An 18,517-nucleotide genomic window follows, 5' to 3' on the forward strand; every position below is an offset into this window, starting at 1 on the left:
TTCCCTTTTCGTACGAGAATCGTCCAGTGTATGGGCACCTTTACAGCAAAAGCCATTATCTGTAAAGAGCTTACAAGGCATCAAAGTTATCTTATTGTTGCAAGGTATCAGTCAGGAGAAGGGTACAACATTTTTTCCAAAGCAATAAATATTTATTTGTTTATTTATTTTTTACAGGTATTTATTTAGGGCCAACAATTTATACCATGGGACACAGTGAAGACAACCATCAACAAGTGGAGAGAATATGACATAACAGTGACAATACCAAGAACTGAACGTTCCTCCAAAACAGATGATAAAACAAGAAGACAACTGGTCCGGGAGGCCGCCAATAGGCCTACAACAACATTAAAGGAGCTGCAGGAATTTCCGGCAAGTACTGGTTGTGTCCTACATGTGACAACAATTTCCCATATTATTCATATGTCTGGGCTGTGGGGTAGGGTGGCAAGATGGAAGCCTTTCTTACTAACAAAGGAAAATAAAAAAACAATAACTTTGCATGATTGGATGATGAAAAGCAGCAGAGTTTACCTTATTCACTAAACTAAGTGGGAACCTCCCCTGCAAAGTGCAAATTCCCTTGCAAATTGACCAGGCTATTTGACTTTAGTAAACAAACCCCATAGTGTCTTATTTTCTGCTGTATATCTCAAGCAAGTAGTGAAATAAAATCTTACTGACTAGATACAGACAGAAGATAAACTGACAAAAATGTGACACTAAACTCAGGATTTAACCCTAAAAATGCATTCAGTAAACTTAACTATGAACAGCTTATTTGTGTATCACTCGATTGTAGATCTTGAAATCATCTCTGAATTGGTGCTGACACTGTCCTTCCTCATGGAGGGTGGCTACTTTTGTTCCCCATGGTCCTTTTGTGTGTTGTAAAGTAGCCACGGCTCCAAGCTCCCTCCTGTGATGGACTACAATCTTACATTTAGTTTACTAATGTGTATTAAGATTGTAGTCTATCACGGGAGCAAGTTTAGAGTAGTGGCTACTTTACAACACACACCGGGAACATGGGTAAAAGTAGCCACCCTCCAAAAGGAAGGACATATTAACATATAAAAAGAGAGCAAATAAGAAAAGCTCATGGTTAGGGTTTACATATATACTATTACCTATTAGTAAGCTTCTCTGAGAAAAGTGATTTATTTGGAGCAAACCCAAACAAATACAAGGAGAAAATAAAAACATAATGCAGGTTGTATCTTGATGTGAACTTAACCCAGGGCACCATCTCTGCAACCATTGGTGTGTTACCCACTGTGGCAACATGCTGCTTAATTAGCTACTTGCAGAAAAACCTAAATCATATATAATATAAACGTTTCTCTAAATAACTGGTGAACTATAAAATTCAGAATAGTAATTTTTGCAATAAAAAAAACACTTGACATGCCTAAAATGTTACGCTCCATTTAGATGCTATTCTTTCAAGTAGTTAATCTGTTCAAGTTTTGCTTCTATCTATCCCCAATTCAGCCTATAATATCTCTGGAACTGTGAAAGAGCGATATATGAAATATGTTTTGAAAATGCAAATGCAAATGTGCAAGAATTTCCAAAACACTTAAGAGCTCAGCTTCTGGGAAAGCCTATTATCTGAGACCCTTTTTTGAATTATGCATCTTGAAGCATAGCGGATGGGGCACCTGGCCAGCCAAGTGTATTGTAAGCTGGCAGAGATTGTTGCCTGTTCAAACATTGGTTTAGAACAATTGCATTAAAACATGAATATGTCAGCAGCGGCTACAAATCATGCTTTTAAAGTCCATCATGATTATGCATCTTGGGTTTCTTCTCAATAATAAAGCTAGATGTATTTAAATGTTCATTACATAAAGGTACAAGCTGTACTGGGCTTTTTTATTCTTTTAATTTCCTAACTTATTTCCCAGAGGAGGTTCAATGAAAATTAGTCATTTGATGATAAAGAAGCTGTTGATTTATTGTTTCTAGTGATTGATCTCAGAATTTTACCTAACAGGTTTTCCCACTCATGCCCACTCTACACAAAACTCAAATGTTTCGGCCTTGGGTACATTTTAAAATACCCGATTTATCCAGGTATGGAAGATCATGTGACTTACTCCCCTTCTTCTATATAACAGTACTAGTGTTTGATGATTTGCACAGTGTTGTCACATGTGGATGGGGAGAGATTCCCAAATCCTGCATGAGCTCTAGATAGAGTAACTATAGTTTACATGGACTTCCTTTTCATGGTGGCTTATTGGAGTGGGAGGGGAATGAAGGCAAGGTGTGTGTGTGTATGCTTCTGGGAAGTGGGGGCAAAAAGTGGACCTTAAAGTGACACTAAACACAGGAGTTAAATCTTAAAAATGAATTAATTTACATGAATGCTCTAGCTCATTCAAACTCTATGCTCGCTCCCATGATAGACTACCATGTCACGTTTAGTTTACTAATTTGTATTGAGATTGTAGTCTATCACAGGAGTGATCTTGGAGTGTTGACTACTTTACAACACACACACAGGGACCATGGGAAACAAAAGTAGCCACCCTCCAGAAGGAATAATAGGGTGAGCATGAATTCAGAGATGATTTGAGGATCTACACCTGAGTGATACACAAGCTACATTTTTGTAGCCTATTTGTGTATTAAGGTACTTGATTGCATTTTTAAGATTGAACTCCTGAGTTTAGTGTCACTTTAATTCCACAAGTAAGGATTTCCTATGTTATAAGGACAATTTACATATGTTAATTGTGCCTAAATAGTATCCTGAAAAATTAACCCCTTGCCTTGAATTCCTCATTTAAAAAAATGCAGCACACTTCCTGGTACAGTATGTAAGGGGGGCATATAGCTCCCATAGTCACAAAAGACTGTCATAATCCATAGGGAAAGTATGTCCAACAAAAGAATATAAAACAAATACAGACAGGCATATTAAAAAACAGTAAGTGTCTTACATATGTGACATATTTTTAAATATAGGCCGGTTCGGAACACATATACAGTACACTTGTCAATACATTAGATAGAGTTTGGCGGAGGCATGTGGGAGCTAAGGAGGACTCTTGTTCAACGTCAGAAATTACATTTACCACTGTGGCACGATGGAAAAGGGCTTAAAGACAGCACAGTACAGTGTCAAGGACATGAAAAGGCAGCAAGGCTACAGAAGGACACTATTTTTTTTTTAACCACATATTACAATAGTAATTTATTGACCTAACTATCACAAAGCATGAATACAATCTTAGGTAAATGTTACTTTAAATACAAATACAGGTTACAGAATAATATATTTTATTCCGGGACACACTTGTTAGCATGAGCATTAAAATTATTCCATAAATATAAAATTAGGTAGTATCCATGGTTGAGCTTTTAACATTAGCACAGTAACGGTTAGCGATGACAGAAAGAATGCTGCTGCAGCAAGCTGGGAATCTATTGAGCTTTACTAATGTGACACTTTTTATAACCTGCACAGATTAGTGTGTTAATAATAAATGAGCATGGGACAACAATATTTTTCTTCAATTCACAGGGGGGAAAATATATTTTAAAAGGTAAAAAAACCCTTAACAAATAAATAGTAACTTAAGCACTCACAGGAAAAATTAAATTAAAGCTAAAATCAAATTCCTTTCTCATTGGCTCTCACAGTCCTATTTATATATTGATAAATCTGTTTCTTTTTCATTTGTTAGTAAGGAAATATAAGCACAACACGGTTAAATAAACAATTATAATACAATTATACTAGGATATGTGTGAACTGGGAGAATACAGCAGCCAAGGAACAGCCATCAAATATCACTTAATAGCTATGAGAATAGCATGTACTTTGCATTTGAAACTGCTGGCAATATCTCTCATCAATGCTGAAAATGTGTTCAATACTAGGAGGGTTAGCTGAGTACAGGTTGAACTACTGGCTGGGAGCTTGCATGATATGCAATGAAGATGTTGACTTGCAGCCAGTGTGGTGCTAGAGAGGGCATTCAGCGTAGAAGTCAGTTTTTTTTGACAGAGAGACAAGTACACCTGTCCCTTCACACAGTTGACTGGCTTATTTTCATAAAAATTAACCATTCCTTGATCAGCAATGCTTACAAAGCCCCTGCAGCTGATGTTAATTACTAAATTTTTCCATAATCTGGTCCAAAAAAAGAAAAAAATATAGCTTACTCCATTACCACTTCCTGCCACAGCTGCTGGTGTGCTACCATTACCGCCACCTGTCACCTCTGCTGGTCTGCCACCACCACCAGCTTCTGCTATGACTGCTGGCCTGCCACCATTATCAGCTCATGCCACCTCTGCTGGCCTACTACCGTGTTTCCCTGAAAATAAGACAGTGTCTTATTTTATTTTTTTCACAAAAAAAGACACTAGGTCTTATTTTCGGGGGATGTCTTACCTGGCTGCAGCTGTCAATGGTGAAGGATTCCACTGCTGTCTTCTCATTCTGCAATTGATAGCTGCCTGACTGCCATACTGTATTCAATACTCTGAGTCACTAACTCACAAATCTGCAGGTAAAAATTTCTGACTTGACACAGAATTCTATAGAAGACTTGCTTTTTCTCTGCAACTGTTTCACTTTCACAGGTTTACTCCTCATTCCCATCCTGTGACTGGAGAGTGAAAGGAGAAACAGCACACTGATGAGCTCATCTCTCTTTTTGTGCATTTTCCTTTCTCATTTCCTCCTGCAACACATCTGATTGTCTCCTTGTGTTGCTTCTCCCTACCCCTCTCTGAACTCTGCTGTACAGATGGTAAAGTAGAGTGCAAGAGGCTTTGAAGTCAAATTCAGGTACCTACAGTAACATAACCCTACATGACCTGGTGTCAGGAACATAGAACTAATGCCCATAGCATAAGGAGGCTCGAGTTACTACACACACTATGGCACGCAGAAACGTGCATAGTGACAGACGAGCAGTAACTGCGCATGTGCGCGTGCATAAGCGCCTGCAACGTGCGCACGCACCCATTGCACGAATTGGCACCAATCAGCCTATTTAAACCCCAAGCAGCAACTGATAGTTGCTGGAAGATCTCAGCTGTACCTGTACCTGTGTTCCTGTATCTGAATCCTGTGACTGACCCGGCTTGCTCCTGTTTCCTGCTGTCTGCTGTCTGCCTTCTGACCTCGGCTTGTCTGACTATTCTTCTGCCTCCTGATTCAACTCCGATCTGTCTGTTTGGTTCTGACCCAGCTTCTACTGACCACGTCTACCATCCAGATACTCCTGGCCTGCCAGCCACTAACCCAGTCCGCCTGCATCCTGCATCTGGCATCCGGCTTCCTGCATCCTGCATCTGGCTGCCTGAATCCTGAATCCTGCATCTGGCTTCCTGCATCCTGCATCTGGCATCCTGCATCCAGCTTCCTGCATCCTGCATCTGGTTGCCTGAATCCTGAATTCTGCATCTGGCACCTTACCAGCAGGTGATCAGCATCCACAGGCACTGGTGTCTCTCTCTGTCCGTGCGCTACCTGTGCCATCTCCAGGGGTGCTCTGACGTGAGTTACAAAAGGAGCCTCCCTCATCATTCAGACCATACCAGGTAGGTGACACCTGGGCTCCTGGAGGGGCCTGGGAGCCAGTCTCCTTCTCAGTGACTATGGACCCAGGACTATGGGAACCCCCTCTCGGACCTCTTAGGTTACAAGGAACTGTCACAGGCCTAGGGCTGCAGGAATGTATTACCCCAGAGGACTTTGCGGGCTGTATGCTTTGCCTGTTTAATATTTTATGTAGAGAGAGCTTGTCACTATTTGACTACTTTGCCCACCCAGACTTCCACCTTGTCTGAATATACCATTTCTGCCTAACCTGATCCCCAGCCTGACTCTTATGGAACTGTGTGGTGACAGGGACCAGCAGGGATCACTCCAGAAAGTCTATCATTATGTTACATGGGTGTCTCTGCTCAAGGTATTTCTGTGAAGGCAGCAGGATATCTGTGGTGGGCATTGTTTAGGATGATGTGATTAATCTCTTCTCTGATTAAGGACATTCATTATGTTCAAAGGTTGTCTCTGCTTAAGGAAGTTCAAAGCAGGCACCCGGCTGTTCAAGATAACATAGTCCAACTCTTATCTGATTCTGTAGGGTATAAACTCTGTGCATTTTCTTCAATAAACGAGTTCCTGTTTATACTCCAAAATCAGTGCTGTCTGGGGTAAGCCTTTGCTTTATACAATATCTTCTGGTTCCACAGTGGAGAAAGTTGGATTCTGACGGAGGTACCCAGTCGGGGGTACCAGGCGGTCCGCCACACTTACCCTGTTTGAATTCAAAAAATAATGTTTCAATAAATACAGAGCTGTATTAACGTTTGCCTTTTATGTCTGCCTGAAATCAACTTCAAGTCATTATATATAAAGACTGGCAATAGGCAAGAGAATAATTAACAATACATTGTAATAGAAAGAGTGCAAAACTAATGTAATTAAATTCAGCACTCATACAGCAAATGCATCAAGCAGCTATTAGCAACTATTAACACTTTGAAGAATGCACATTAGCATGCTTTGAAATGCAAACATATTGCAGAGCATAACTGAACAGTCTTCGAGCTGCTTGTTATAGTAATTTGGCAGGAGAATTGCCTAAGTGAGCAGGTAAGTGTAGATAAGTCTCTGCTGGAATTTATTAACAGGTATATCAATCAGCTGAGTGTTCCAGAGAGACAAAGGTCAACTTATACTCAGCACTTGCACATCATTAAAATGTTTAAAGGTTACCACTCTCTAAATATCGGAATCCTCTGATGTACCTCTACATTAGCTTAAAAATGACCACTGATTCACAGTGATCACATCAGTGAATATATGGTGAGTAAATGGATACTTAAATATTGTGAACTAACATTAGCCTGCAATAATTTGCATAGTTCTCTCTCTTCTGGATATGATTATGCTGATGACTTAACAAAAAGGAAACAAATAAATCAATGAATCTATCGATATCCAACCCATGGGAATCTACTTTGTCTTTTGCTTCATGTCAGCATCCTGCACTGAGTATGTGAATCTGCATTTTTGAAGGGAAACCATTGTGAACTGAATTGGTAGTGTGAGGAGCCTCCAATGGAAGTTGACTCTGAGATTGAGTATTTGTTCAGGAAAACTATTAAACTTCAGATACTGGAATGCTATTGTTAAAGCATATCTAAACTCAAAAGCCAAAAATGTCATATTTTGCAGTTTACCAATTCTAAGGTCTGGTGGCTGCATTAGTTTGCTCTTTTTTTCTCTCCCTGGTGATCCGGCCAGTAATTAGCCTGTTATTTTTCAACTTCCTTTAACAGGCCAAGCTGCCCAACAAAAGTGACAGTGAGACAAACCATTTAACACTGGGTGGGGTGCTTACAGTGGTCAGCTTGTATTAATTTATGTAAAACCTTATGTAAAAAAAAAACTGTTGCTGTAACTCTTTAAAAGGTGTTAGCTGGTGTTCAGATTTAATTTGTTAATCAAGTCCATCTAAATCTGCCAGTGCAACTAACACTATCCACTTCACAGTTTGGCAATGCTGCTACCAAACACCATATGACAGGAAGTGTGTTACTGGCCAGATCACGAGGTGAAAATAAAGAAAAGAAATAAAGAAAGCATTAAAGTGACACTAAACTCATGGTGATACTGTCTTTCCTTCTGGAGGGTGGCTACTTTTGTTCCCCATGGTTCCTGTGTCTCTTGTAAAGTAGCCATCAGTCCAAGCTCCCATGATGGACTGCAATCTCATGTTTAATTTGCTAATTTGTATTAAGATTGAAGTCCAGTTCAGGGAGCTTGGAGCGGTGGCTACTTTACAACACACAGGTGTACCATGGGAAGCAATAGTAGCCACCTTCCAGAAGGAAGGACAGTTTCACAAATTCAGAGATGCTTTGAGGATCTTCAGCCAAGTGATACACAAATAAGGAATATTTTTGTTAATAGATAAGGTACTTGAATTCATTTTTAAGGTTTAACCCCTGAGTTTAGTATCACTTTAAAAAGAAAACTTATGCAGTCACCACGTTTAAGGCTTGGTAAGCTGCAATATATCACACTTTTGTTTGTGGGTTTAGACATGCTTTAAAAGGGTATATTTAACCTCTAGCCAAGATCATTTTCATTTTAAGCCCACTCATTTACAAATCAGGAGCAGATGTTTCTATTTTAGTTTATTTCAGGTACCAACATCTCAATATTTTATATAGTATAGACTAAGCACAGTTATTAAGGACTTTAGCTGTGGCAAGTTTTGATTTTTAGACACTACTTAAACTTTGCTTGATCCCGGTGGCTCTGAGGGTATAGAGGTGCTGCTTAAAGCTCTTTTGGATATAACATTTTTTTTATCTTACTATCCTCATTGCCATTTGGAATGATTTTAAAGGAGATTTTTTGCAATTATCATTCAAGGTTCTGCAATACATGTAGGTCTGGCCAATGGGCTATTGTGATCCTCACCGATCCCCCTACAGCATCTTGAGAGCTGTGGGTAATGGACTAGTGATATCACATATTTTAAAAAAATATATACATATACAGGTGAAACTCGAATAATTAGAATATCGTGCAAAGTTCATTTATTTCTCTAATGCAACTTAAAAGGTGAAACTAATATATGAATGGTGTGACAAATTCTTCTAGGTACACATGTACACAGTTTTTTGAAGGCACTCTGCAGGTAGATTGGTCCAAACATCTTGGAGATCTGTGGATGTAAGCTGCCTCAAATCCTTCTGTCTCTTCATGTACTCCCAGACAGACTCGATGATGTTGAAATCAGGGCTCTGTGGGGGCCAAACCATCTTTTCCAGGACTCCTTGTTCTTCTTTGCATTAAGAAGATAGTTCTTAATGATGTTGGCTGTATGTTTGGAGTTCTTGCCCTGTTGCACAATACATTTGGGGCCAATTACATGCCTCACTGATAGTATAGCAGATGGTATGGCTTTTTGGCCACAATTCTTCCATGAAGACCACTTGTATTAGCCAGAAACCTGATTCTCCAGAAAGCCGGCTCCATGCTTCCCCGTCACCTGGTGACAAGGGAGCATGGAGAAGGCTTCCCGGGTAATTGGGAAGCAAGCGGGGAGTCATTACATGCCGCTCGCTTCCTTAATGGAACTTACGGTATCTGTACTCATACTGAAAAACTGGTATTAGTGCATCCCTACTTTGTACTAACAACCTCCATTTCCCAAACCTTACCTACAGAGGCATCCCTAAACTTGGTGTCACCTGGAGCAGCCGCTGGGTGTCACCCACCGGCATGTCATGACACATGCGTGTAATGGCGTCATTCGCACTTAACTGCCAGCGGCCATCTCCATGAGGGTCCCCTCCTCTCTCATGCAACTGTCGGGCTCTCAGTCCATGACCAAGTGCCTGACTTTTCAGAGGGGGTGACACCTAAATGTCTGCCAGTCTTTTTGGTTTCATCTCCTCTATTGGTGTCACGCGGTTTGGGCCGCACTCACCCTTGTGAACCCACTGCTTACCTCTACTTTATTATTACAGCTGTGCAAGGTGTCTGAATATGACTGTGATGGTCAATAGGCACCAGAGTTAGTCAGACTAAGTCAGGTCAGACACATTCTCTCCCATTCTCTGTTATATAAGTCTTTGTAAGCACATATGTTATGAAAGCTGTGACTATTCACTAAGTTAAAAAGGGTATTTTAAGGCATTTTCTAAACATTGTTTACAAATCATAACATATAACATGCGGGGCTACAGGATTATAATGATACAAAGGCATGAGACTTCAATTGAGTGAGTAAACATTGAGTCAGACTTTAGACATGGTAAAAAAAAGATGTATCCTTTTTTTCTATACTTTCATACTTGTTAACAAGCAAAAAAAAGTTACATTTCACTTCTAATGTTCCAAAGCACAGTTTGCAAGTAGTATAGAAACACAAACTTCAAACCGGTGTGACAAACTGCAACCTTAATGATACAAGTCTCAGGAAATGTTCATTTAAACAGATGTCATAAATTGCAGGGAACATTTTTTTTCCCGTTTTAGATTTGAGTTTGTAATGCAGCCGCAGCTTCCTCAATGTACATAATGCACACAAAATGCAAGGCTTGTGTAAATTGTGTTTTGACAGCTGTGAAAGCACATAAACTACTTTTCTTCACAACATTTTAGTTGTAGATAAAGGTCTGGCTGCCAGCATTGCAATGTGTTCCTCAATCAGGTTTGAAGCATAAAAAAATAGTTTGAAATTAAAAGCCATAACAGAGAGCATATGAGCGGAAATAATTAAGAGTATTTAACTGACAGTGATATTAAGTTACATAGTGGAGTTGTAGACATTATTTGTGATAGATTTGAGGTGCATGTTAATGGAACACAATGAAGATAGATAGCACATTTCCATTATTATTGAGCAGACAGCTGCCTTGTGAAATGTTACTATGCCACTAAACATCAATCTTTCCATGATAGCTGCTTACATCAAAGAAACCAAATGCACCCTTGTGAATCCTTAAAAAGCTATTTCTGCCATTTGTTAAGTTGCTTAACTTTGTTTTGATTTTATGGATATTGGCTTGGATTTTAAACTCATGAGCGGTGGCAGGTTTGTACTTGGGCAACCTTGGACATAGTTCAAATGGAAAAGCATACATTAGGCAATAATATAGTGCAATGGAGGTGTAGGTCCTGATGTGCATTCAATTATATCACACGGTTTACCTAAGGAATAGTTATATACTGTATCTTTTTTGTGGACTTGCATTTATGAATTAGTTACAATAATGAAGGGTTAGCATATAATCACAGTTCAGTAATGCATTCTTTTCTGTGTTATTGATTGACCTCTCTTTAATGTGCGTGTGTGATTATGACATAAGAATATGCTGAAACATCATCTTTCAGCTTTACTTTCTCAATGCTAGTAGTTTCAGTGTAGAGAGAGCAATACCCTACTTTAAGGCCTGACTTAAACTAACCCTCCTTGTAATAACTCTTTCTCTGTCCTAAAGCTAACCTTTTCTCTCCCCATGCAGAGCAAAGCACCATGTTCCTTTTAACATTGACCATAGTTGCTGTTTAAACTTAAAAAACTGATTGGTTTGCCACCAAGTGCTAAGAATATCCACTACGTCTGGGTATGTGGGAATGTTATTCACTCCCATTTCTCCCATGTAACAATATTAATATTTGACAAATGGCCATTCAAAAACCAGCCCAATAACACACAAAAAGCAAGTTCTCATCACTGTGTAAGCTCTGACTAGGATCAGCTTAAATCTTTCAAAGTAGTCCTCAATCCCAGCAGCAAACATAGTGATGGGCAAAGAAGGGAAAGTAAATAAAAGGTGGATTTTTTCCAACATCGGTAGACATAAAGTCATCTCATATAAACCTATTACATAGTGTTGCAATATTCAATGCCAGGAAATCAAGAAAATCTTCTGTGTAAAATACTTCATTCAAGCAGAAGGGTGTTACATTGGGTTCCAAAGTTCTGTGACTAGAGGTCCCGGACATGAAAACCTGACCACCATATATGACACCTGTTCCAATCTGGGTTTTCCCCTTACTTGGGTAGCTCCCACTTTCAGTTATGTCTTCAAGTGAAACTAAGCTCAGGATTTAAATCTTAAAAATGCACCCTAACTATAACCAAAAATGTATCTTATTTGTTTATCACTCGGCTGTAGATCCTCAAATCATTTCTGAATTGGTGCTGACACTGTCCTTCCTTCTGGGGGGTGGCTACTTTTGTTCCCCATGGTCCCTGTGTGTGTTGTCCAAGCACGCTCCCGCAATGGTCTATAACTTCAATGCAAATTAGTAAACTAAACGTGAGATTGTAGTCCATCATCAAAGTGATCTTGGAGCGGTGGCTACTTTACAGCACACATAGGGACCATAAGAATAAAATACATGGTGCGGTGTCCCAATCTAAATCTATGCCAGATTCTTATCCATTGGAGTTTTTAACAAATTGAACAAAGCTGGCCCAGAAATGTCATTAAGTTGCAATATATATATACATTTTTATTTCTAAGGCCCCATTCACACCTGTGCATGGTGGGAACGTGCATCACATGCATGCGCATTTTTGCACATTTGTGTCCGGCAAAAAAGCTTATGTGGTGTGCCATTAGGAATTAATGGCACCTCAATCACGCTGTACGTTTTGCTGTGTTTCCAATGAACACCTGCCAAACCTGTACAAAACATTCACGGAACGTGCAGGGGTGAATGGGGCCTAAGTGTCCCTTTTGCAGAAGTACATCGTACAGATGCACAGCTTTATGTGTAGGTTAAAGGCATCCCTTAAGTTTATTAGGGCTTGTTCACGCCATATCCAGACCAGATTTGGCTCAGATCTGCAAACATGGTGCAGTGCATTTTTTACAACAGAAGAGAAGGAAGGGAATTGTGTATTTTTAATGTTGCCCTTTGGTCTCTGTGTTTGGGGTTTGCAGGTTTTTTTCAAGTGTTGGTTGAATATCCAGTAAACCAAACTTCGCCCATCACTAGTAATAGGATATTTGCTTTAATTTAGATGGTCTCTTATGTCTTTATCACTGCTTTTCTCTGCTTTTGATATACTCTTTCAATTATATTGCATTAAATTCTATTTAATCGCTACATTTATATTCTTCTCTCTGGCACTGTGGTTTTATTATTTAGTACGTAACTGTTGTCCTGAGGGTCCATAGATGTGAATTATATGTAAGATAAATGATTCAATTATCTTTTTTTTTTTTGTGGACATTGGAACATAAAAAAATCAGTGATAGTCATAAAATGTTTAATTATGTAATGTTTATATTTGTACAGTGGGGAATTATTGGTGCTTTAAAACTGTTTAATACCACCTATAAAGCATTTTTCTATCTCTTTGCTTTCATCGTCTGACAAAGTGCTAGATTAAAAGATATGACTCTTTCCTGCACACTTCCAAAGTTGTTCTATGTCATTGTATAACAATGTGTTGGTTTTTAATTAATAGCAATAGAAATTTCAGGTAGGGGGTTAGAGGTCTGAAATCTTTTAAAGACTTCTTATTTTTGAAGCCCGTGGACGTGCGTCTAAACAAACTTCCCCCTGTGAACAAAATTAGTGAACCGTGAAATCACAGCACACAAAAACGTGCACAAGGGTGCAAGGTCCTTCAATAAAGAAGGGACCCATTTGCTGACCCCCCGGGGCGCAAGGCTCCTGACAGGGGTTGAGATACTTTGGTCCACCAACCCGAAGGCCGATGGACCATTTCCTTTGGGGACCTGCCGAAACAGGTCCCCCATAGTACTTGGCAAGTGTGCTCTCCCGAAGAGAGACCCACCTCCTGGGTGGGAGGAGACAGAGAACCCCGTAGAGGGCACATAATCTCCTCCCAGCATCAGGAATAAACCCTGAAGGTACCTGCACCTTCAGCAATCTGTGGGCAAAATTTCAATCAAAAAATCAATCGTCAGAGTGCCTAGGTGCCTTGGATGCCGTTTTTTTATGTTATGGTCTATGTTGACGACCAGAGACAAATTTTAATATGTTCAAACTAAAACCTATTACAACAGTTGCTATATAACCACATTGTTTTTTTTTCTTTTCCTTTTTTTTTTGGTGTTGTCGCTTTTATTGTTCTTGTTTTTACTATGTCTTTAGGTTTTGTAAGGCACTATAATAGGGATAACCTGGTAATCTGGTCTCGACTGTTCTGACACAAGCTTTTGGTAAGAATAGTCGACAAGTCCCTGGGTTTTTGACCATCGGTTGAGCGACTGCTAAACCCCAAGATGACAAGATGGGACATAGGTATATCTTTAGGGGGTAAAATAGGAACAGTTCCGCTAAGGCCGAAGTTTGGAGCGGGAAGCTGGGCAGGGGGCCAGCTTGAGCCGAAATAAAAAACGGTAAGCTTGTGTCGACAGTTGAGACCAGACACTAGAGATGGAATAATAAGGAATCCTGAAGACTGTCCTTTTTGGTTTTTGTTTTTTTGTTTTAGGTTGTTCTGTTACATTGTAGTATGTAGATGGTCATTGTATATGCCTCAATGGAAAAAATAATAAAAACTTTTGAATAATAAAAAATCAATCGTGCATCGTGCATAAAGTGCAATAAATAATACTAAAGTGCCAGTGCACCACGCTGACAGGCCTTAGGGGCCGGAGTGCAAAAATATTGCCCCGGACTAGCCATAAGGCCTGTCCAAGAGGCGATGTGCAGAAAAGGCAAGGTGGTGTGTGACCAAGTGATCAGTGAGTCAATGTGGGGTCCCACACCCAAGTGACTTCCTGAGCACCCCTGGAACGCCACCCCCAGGGGGCACAACACCACAGGCTTCTGCCGCCCCCGAACCCTCGAGCCAGACCAAGCTTCGCATCTGTTCAGTCAGAAAGCCATGTACTGAGCGGTTCCCCTCTCACAGGAAGCCGCCCCACACGCTCTTTCCCTCCAGCGAGTACTAAGTAACCATCCCCCGCAAGGACGGTTCTTTTCCCCACCGAAAACTGATAAGAACAGATACTACACTTGATCTTAGCCAAAAGGCCGAGAAGCGTTTGCTTCATCCAGCTGTGCTTCTCCTTTTTCATTTCAGGATGGTTGCTTAAACAAACAACATTTATACTGTAACATAATTTGTAAAGACGAGCATATTGGTTTGAAAAATTTTGATAATTACATTCCGATATTGCATAGTACTAATTCTCTCTTTTGAAATGTGACACAGTACCACTTCATAATAAGTACTATCCTTGTCGCACTCCTTACCGATATGTCCCTTGTAGTGGGGGGTGCTCGCAGTGACCGCGGATGGCGCCGCGAATGTCAGCAATTGTAGAAATGTCACCAGCACACCAATCCTTTTAAGATAGCAAAAGCTTAATTTATTGAAGTTTTTTGTCATATGACAAAAAACTTCAATAAATGAAGCTTTTGCTATCTTAAAAAGATTGGTGTGCTGGTGACATTTCTACAATTACAGTACCACTTCATGTCCCATGTAAACTCGGTGTAAATCTCAGTGTCTGCTCTTATTCTGTATAAAGATACAGTGCATAGTAGCATTTCTCTAGTTCTGTATGCTGTGTGTAATGCTCAGTAACTGTGTTTATTCTGGATGAATGGTAAATGGTAGCTATTCTCTTGTCCTGTGTGCTCGGTATACAGTAATTCTCAGCATTTGTATGAATTCTGTAGGCACCAGCACTAAACTGTATCACTTTTATGGTTCTCTGTGCTGGATGGAGTTCTCAGTATCTGTTGCTATTCTGTATGCATGTACACTGAACTGTAGCACTTCTCTTATCCTGCATGCTGGGTGAAATTCTCTGTATTTGTTATTGCATCTGTATGGACAGTGCACAGAACCACTTCCTTTGCATCGTAAAGGGGTTCTCAGGATGGTTATTCATGAAAATAATATTAAATTCAAAAGGTTTTTAAGCTATTTTAAATGCTGAACAAATCATTAACAGTGGATGATGCTTCTTGATATTTAAAAGTTTGAATTTCCTACAGAATCAGCTGGTGTCCTGAGCACTGGCCCTGATATCCCATTTTAGGGTGGCTCCTTTCCCTTGCAGAGTCCTATGGAGTGCTAGTAAGCTGTGTGTGTCTCCACAAACACCCAGACACAGCAAGGCAAGGCTTTCCCTTGCTCCCTTCTCCCCACTCCCCCTTCCTTCTCCAAGCTGGTAGATGTTGCTGAAGACTGCTTTGCCCCTTGTGATCTGGTAATGGAAAGGAAGGTCAGGGAAGCAGAGCTGAGAGAGTTGGAGTCAGCTGTTTGGAAAAATGATGACTGTGAGTGCTTGGGAAAAAATATGTAAGGAAATACTTTGCTGAGCAATGTATATTTGTTTGTTCTGGATTCATTAGTGAACACTAGTTTGAGCATTTAATACTACTTTAAGTGCACTGCACAAATGCTTATGTCTGCTCAACATCAACTTCCATTCCATTTAAGTGTGCGTTTTAGAATTTATGACAATAAAGTCATGCCCAGTGTTTACTACTCCCTATCAACAATTACTACTCCCTATCAACAATTGCTACTATTGTCATATGACTGAGGGGGTGATGTCCTTCTAAACTCCAAAACTGGCATCAACGATGAAGGAAGGTGTGGTGAGGTATCACAGGAGAGGTGAGCATCAGTAGCATGGGGTTTGGGGGGCTCTGAGGGTCTTTGAAATTTGTAAAACTGTTTATAAACATATTTGTATGTTGTTACATTTCTCATTGAATAAACATGTGACATGGACACCATCCAATGTGGTAAGGTTTGTGCAAACAGTGTAATATTTCTCATATTCCTCGGAAATCATTGAAGTAACAATATGGTCCTAGAATTTGCAATTATTTTTGACAAATACGTTTAATAAGCTAACTGACAATCTGATAATAAGATTTGCCATGTATCTAACACATAGGGGTCTATTCACGAAGCAGCCTTTGGCTAGCTTCGGCCCCAGGACCCCTTCGGTTCAGTAGAACCGAAGGGCTGATGTACGGGCTATTTACTATAGCCCATACAGCTCCCGAACTTGGCCGAGCAGCTCAGTCGAGCCAAAGGCATATGCCTCAGCCTGCTTCTGACAGCTGGGCGGAGCCAGCCGTGATCTTACGGCTTGCTCCGGCCACTTGCATAGAGATCAGCGTCCCTGGCTACCAGCTAACCAGGGACACTGATCTCCAGGCAACCTAACTCACCCGGGCGCTCCGGGAGTCTCCCGCTCCTGGCCGCCAAGGAGAGAAACACTGCTTTTTCTTTTTTTTTTATTCTGACACGGAGCCGTATCAGAATAGAAAAAAAAAATTGGCCATAGGAATGCATTGCTAGATTCCTATTGGCTATTGCAATTTGCAATAGCCAATAGCAAACTAGCATTGCACCCACCCTCTGCTGCAGTTCTCCATCAGGTCCACCACTACTGATTGACAGCATCAGAGGGCAGGTACAATAGCTAGTTTTCTATTGGCTATTGCAAATTGCAATAGCCAATAGGAATCCAGCAATGCATTCCTATGGCCAAAATTTATTAATTTTTTCTATTCTTACACGGCTCCGTGTCAGAATAAAGAAAAAAAAAGAAAAAGCAGTGTTTTTCTCCTTGGCAGCCAGGAGCGGGAGACTCCTGGAGCGCCCAGGAGAGTTTTTTTTCTTTCTTTTTTTTGATGGCAGCAGAACCTCCCACCAATAGAAAACAGTTGGGCGGAGCTAGCTGTCACTGCTAGCTCTGCACAATAGTTTTCTATTTATTTTCTTCTACTTTTTAAACCATTTTTCTGTTCTGCTCGGTACCACAGAAGTAACGAGCAGAACAGCCGAGCCGAATGCTGCTCAGTGGCATTCGGCTATTCACTCACTGCTGTTCGGCATCTATAAGAATAGAACGAACAGCAGTTAGAAGCCTGCCGGAGGTTCGGCTTAGCTGATCCAGATGTTGGATCAGCTGAGTCAAACTCCTTCTGCACTTCTGGTCGGCCGAACATGATGGGCATGTTCGGCCGACCCAAAGCCACGCGAAGCCACCCGATGTACGGCTGATTTCAGCCGATATACGGCTGAAATCAGCCTTACCAGCCTGAAGTGAATAGCCGAAGTGCGTTCGGCTCACTTCGCTTTAGGTCGGTCATTCACTCGGCTGCCTACGGCAGCTTAGTGAATAGACCCCATAATAATATCATAACTGCATCATTCACTATGGTTTTGTGCTATGTTAAAGCATACCTGCTCTGCTGTTGTGCTTAACCTTTAAAATAGATCAACTGCAGAGATATCATCCTAGCAGAGGTTCCGTCAAATGTCATAGAGATATTACTGACCAGCAATATGCCAATTATAATGTTTTACTATATTTGAAAAAAATAAAATAGAAGGCATTACTATGCAGAAAAGGGCAGCTACAATGAGAGATGATGGTTGACACTTGTTAGGAGTGCACTGCTTTAGGTTTATTGTTTGGCTTAATATATTTTCGATCTGCCCCAAACTGCCCAAACTTTCCAATTCCTCAGCTGACTTACTAACATCCTCCTAACTCATTAATTCATCCCATGAGCAGGTCCAAGATCAGACAATCCCCATTGTTTGAAATGCTCTTCCTCATACTTCATCCTTTACCATGTATAACAGTATGTCAAATCCTACCTGTCTAAAGGTGCCCATACACTTTACAACCCTCGCAAGACTTTAGTCTTACGAGGGTTGTAAAGTGTATGGGCACCTTTAGACTTTAGTCTTGCGAGGGTTTTAAAGTACTTTAAAAAACGTACGATCTGCCCATCTTGGACAGGCAGATCGTACTTGCGATCATCGCAAGCCCGCCCCCCTGAGGGGCGGGCTTCTGATGACTGCAATGCTGAACGGGCAGTGTGCGCGTGCGCACACCGGCCCATTCGGCAGTCATCTCTCGATCATGTTAAAAACCAGCCGAAAATCGTACGATTCTCGGCTGGTTTTCCAACATGCTCGAAATACAAAAGTCGTGCGACCGTACATTAGAAACGGTTGCACGCCTTCCATACACTGCA

At 40.6% G+C, this 18,517-nt stretch overlaps 1 long non-coding RNA gene across 1 annotated transcript; it reads right to left on the minus strand.

Moving 5' to 3' along the window:
- Positions 1-374: 374 nt before the first annotated feature.
- LOC108787217 lies at positions 375-15,614 on the minus strand. The gene is made up of 4 exons (XR_001941243.1): positions 15,603-15,614; positions 5,675-5,680; positions 1,342-1,347; positions 375-467 (listed from the first exon to the last, which is right to left on the minus strand). It is a non-coding gene; the product is annotated as an uncharacterized LOC108787217 (long non-coding RNA).
- Positions 15,615-18,517: the final 2,903 nt, after the last annotated feature.

Source organism: Nanorana parkeri, unplaced genomic scaffold, assembly GCF_000935625.1.
Source record: "Nanorana parkeri isolate BGI_ZX_2015 unplaced genomic scaffold, ASM93562v1 scaffold248, whole genome shotgun sequence".
Classification (NCBI taxonomy): domain Eukaryota; kingdom Metazoa; phylum Chordata; class Amphibia; order Anura; family Dicroglossidae; genus Nanorana; species Nanorana parkeri.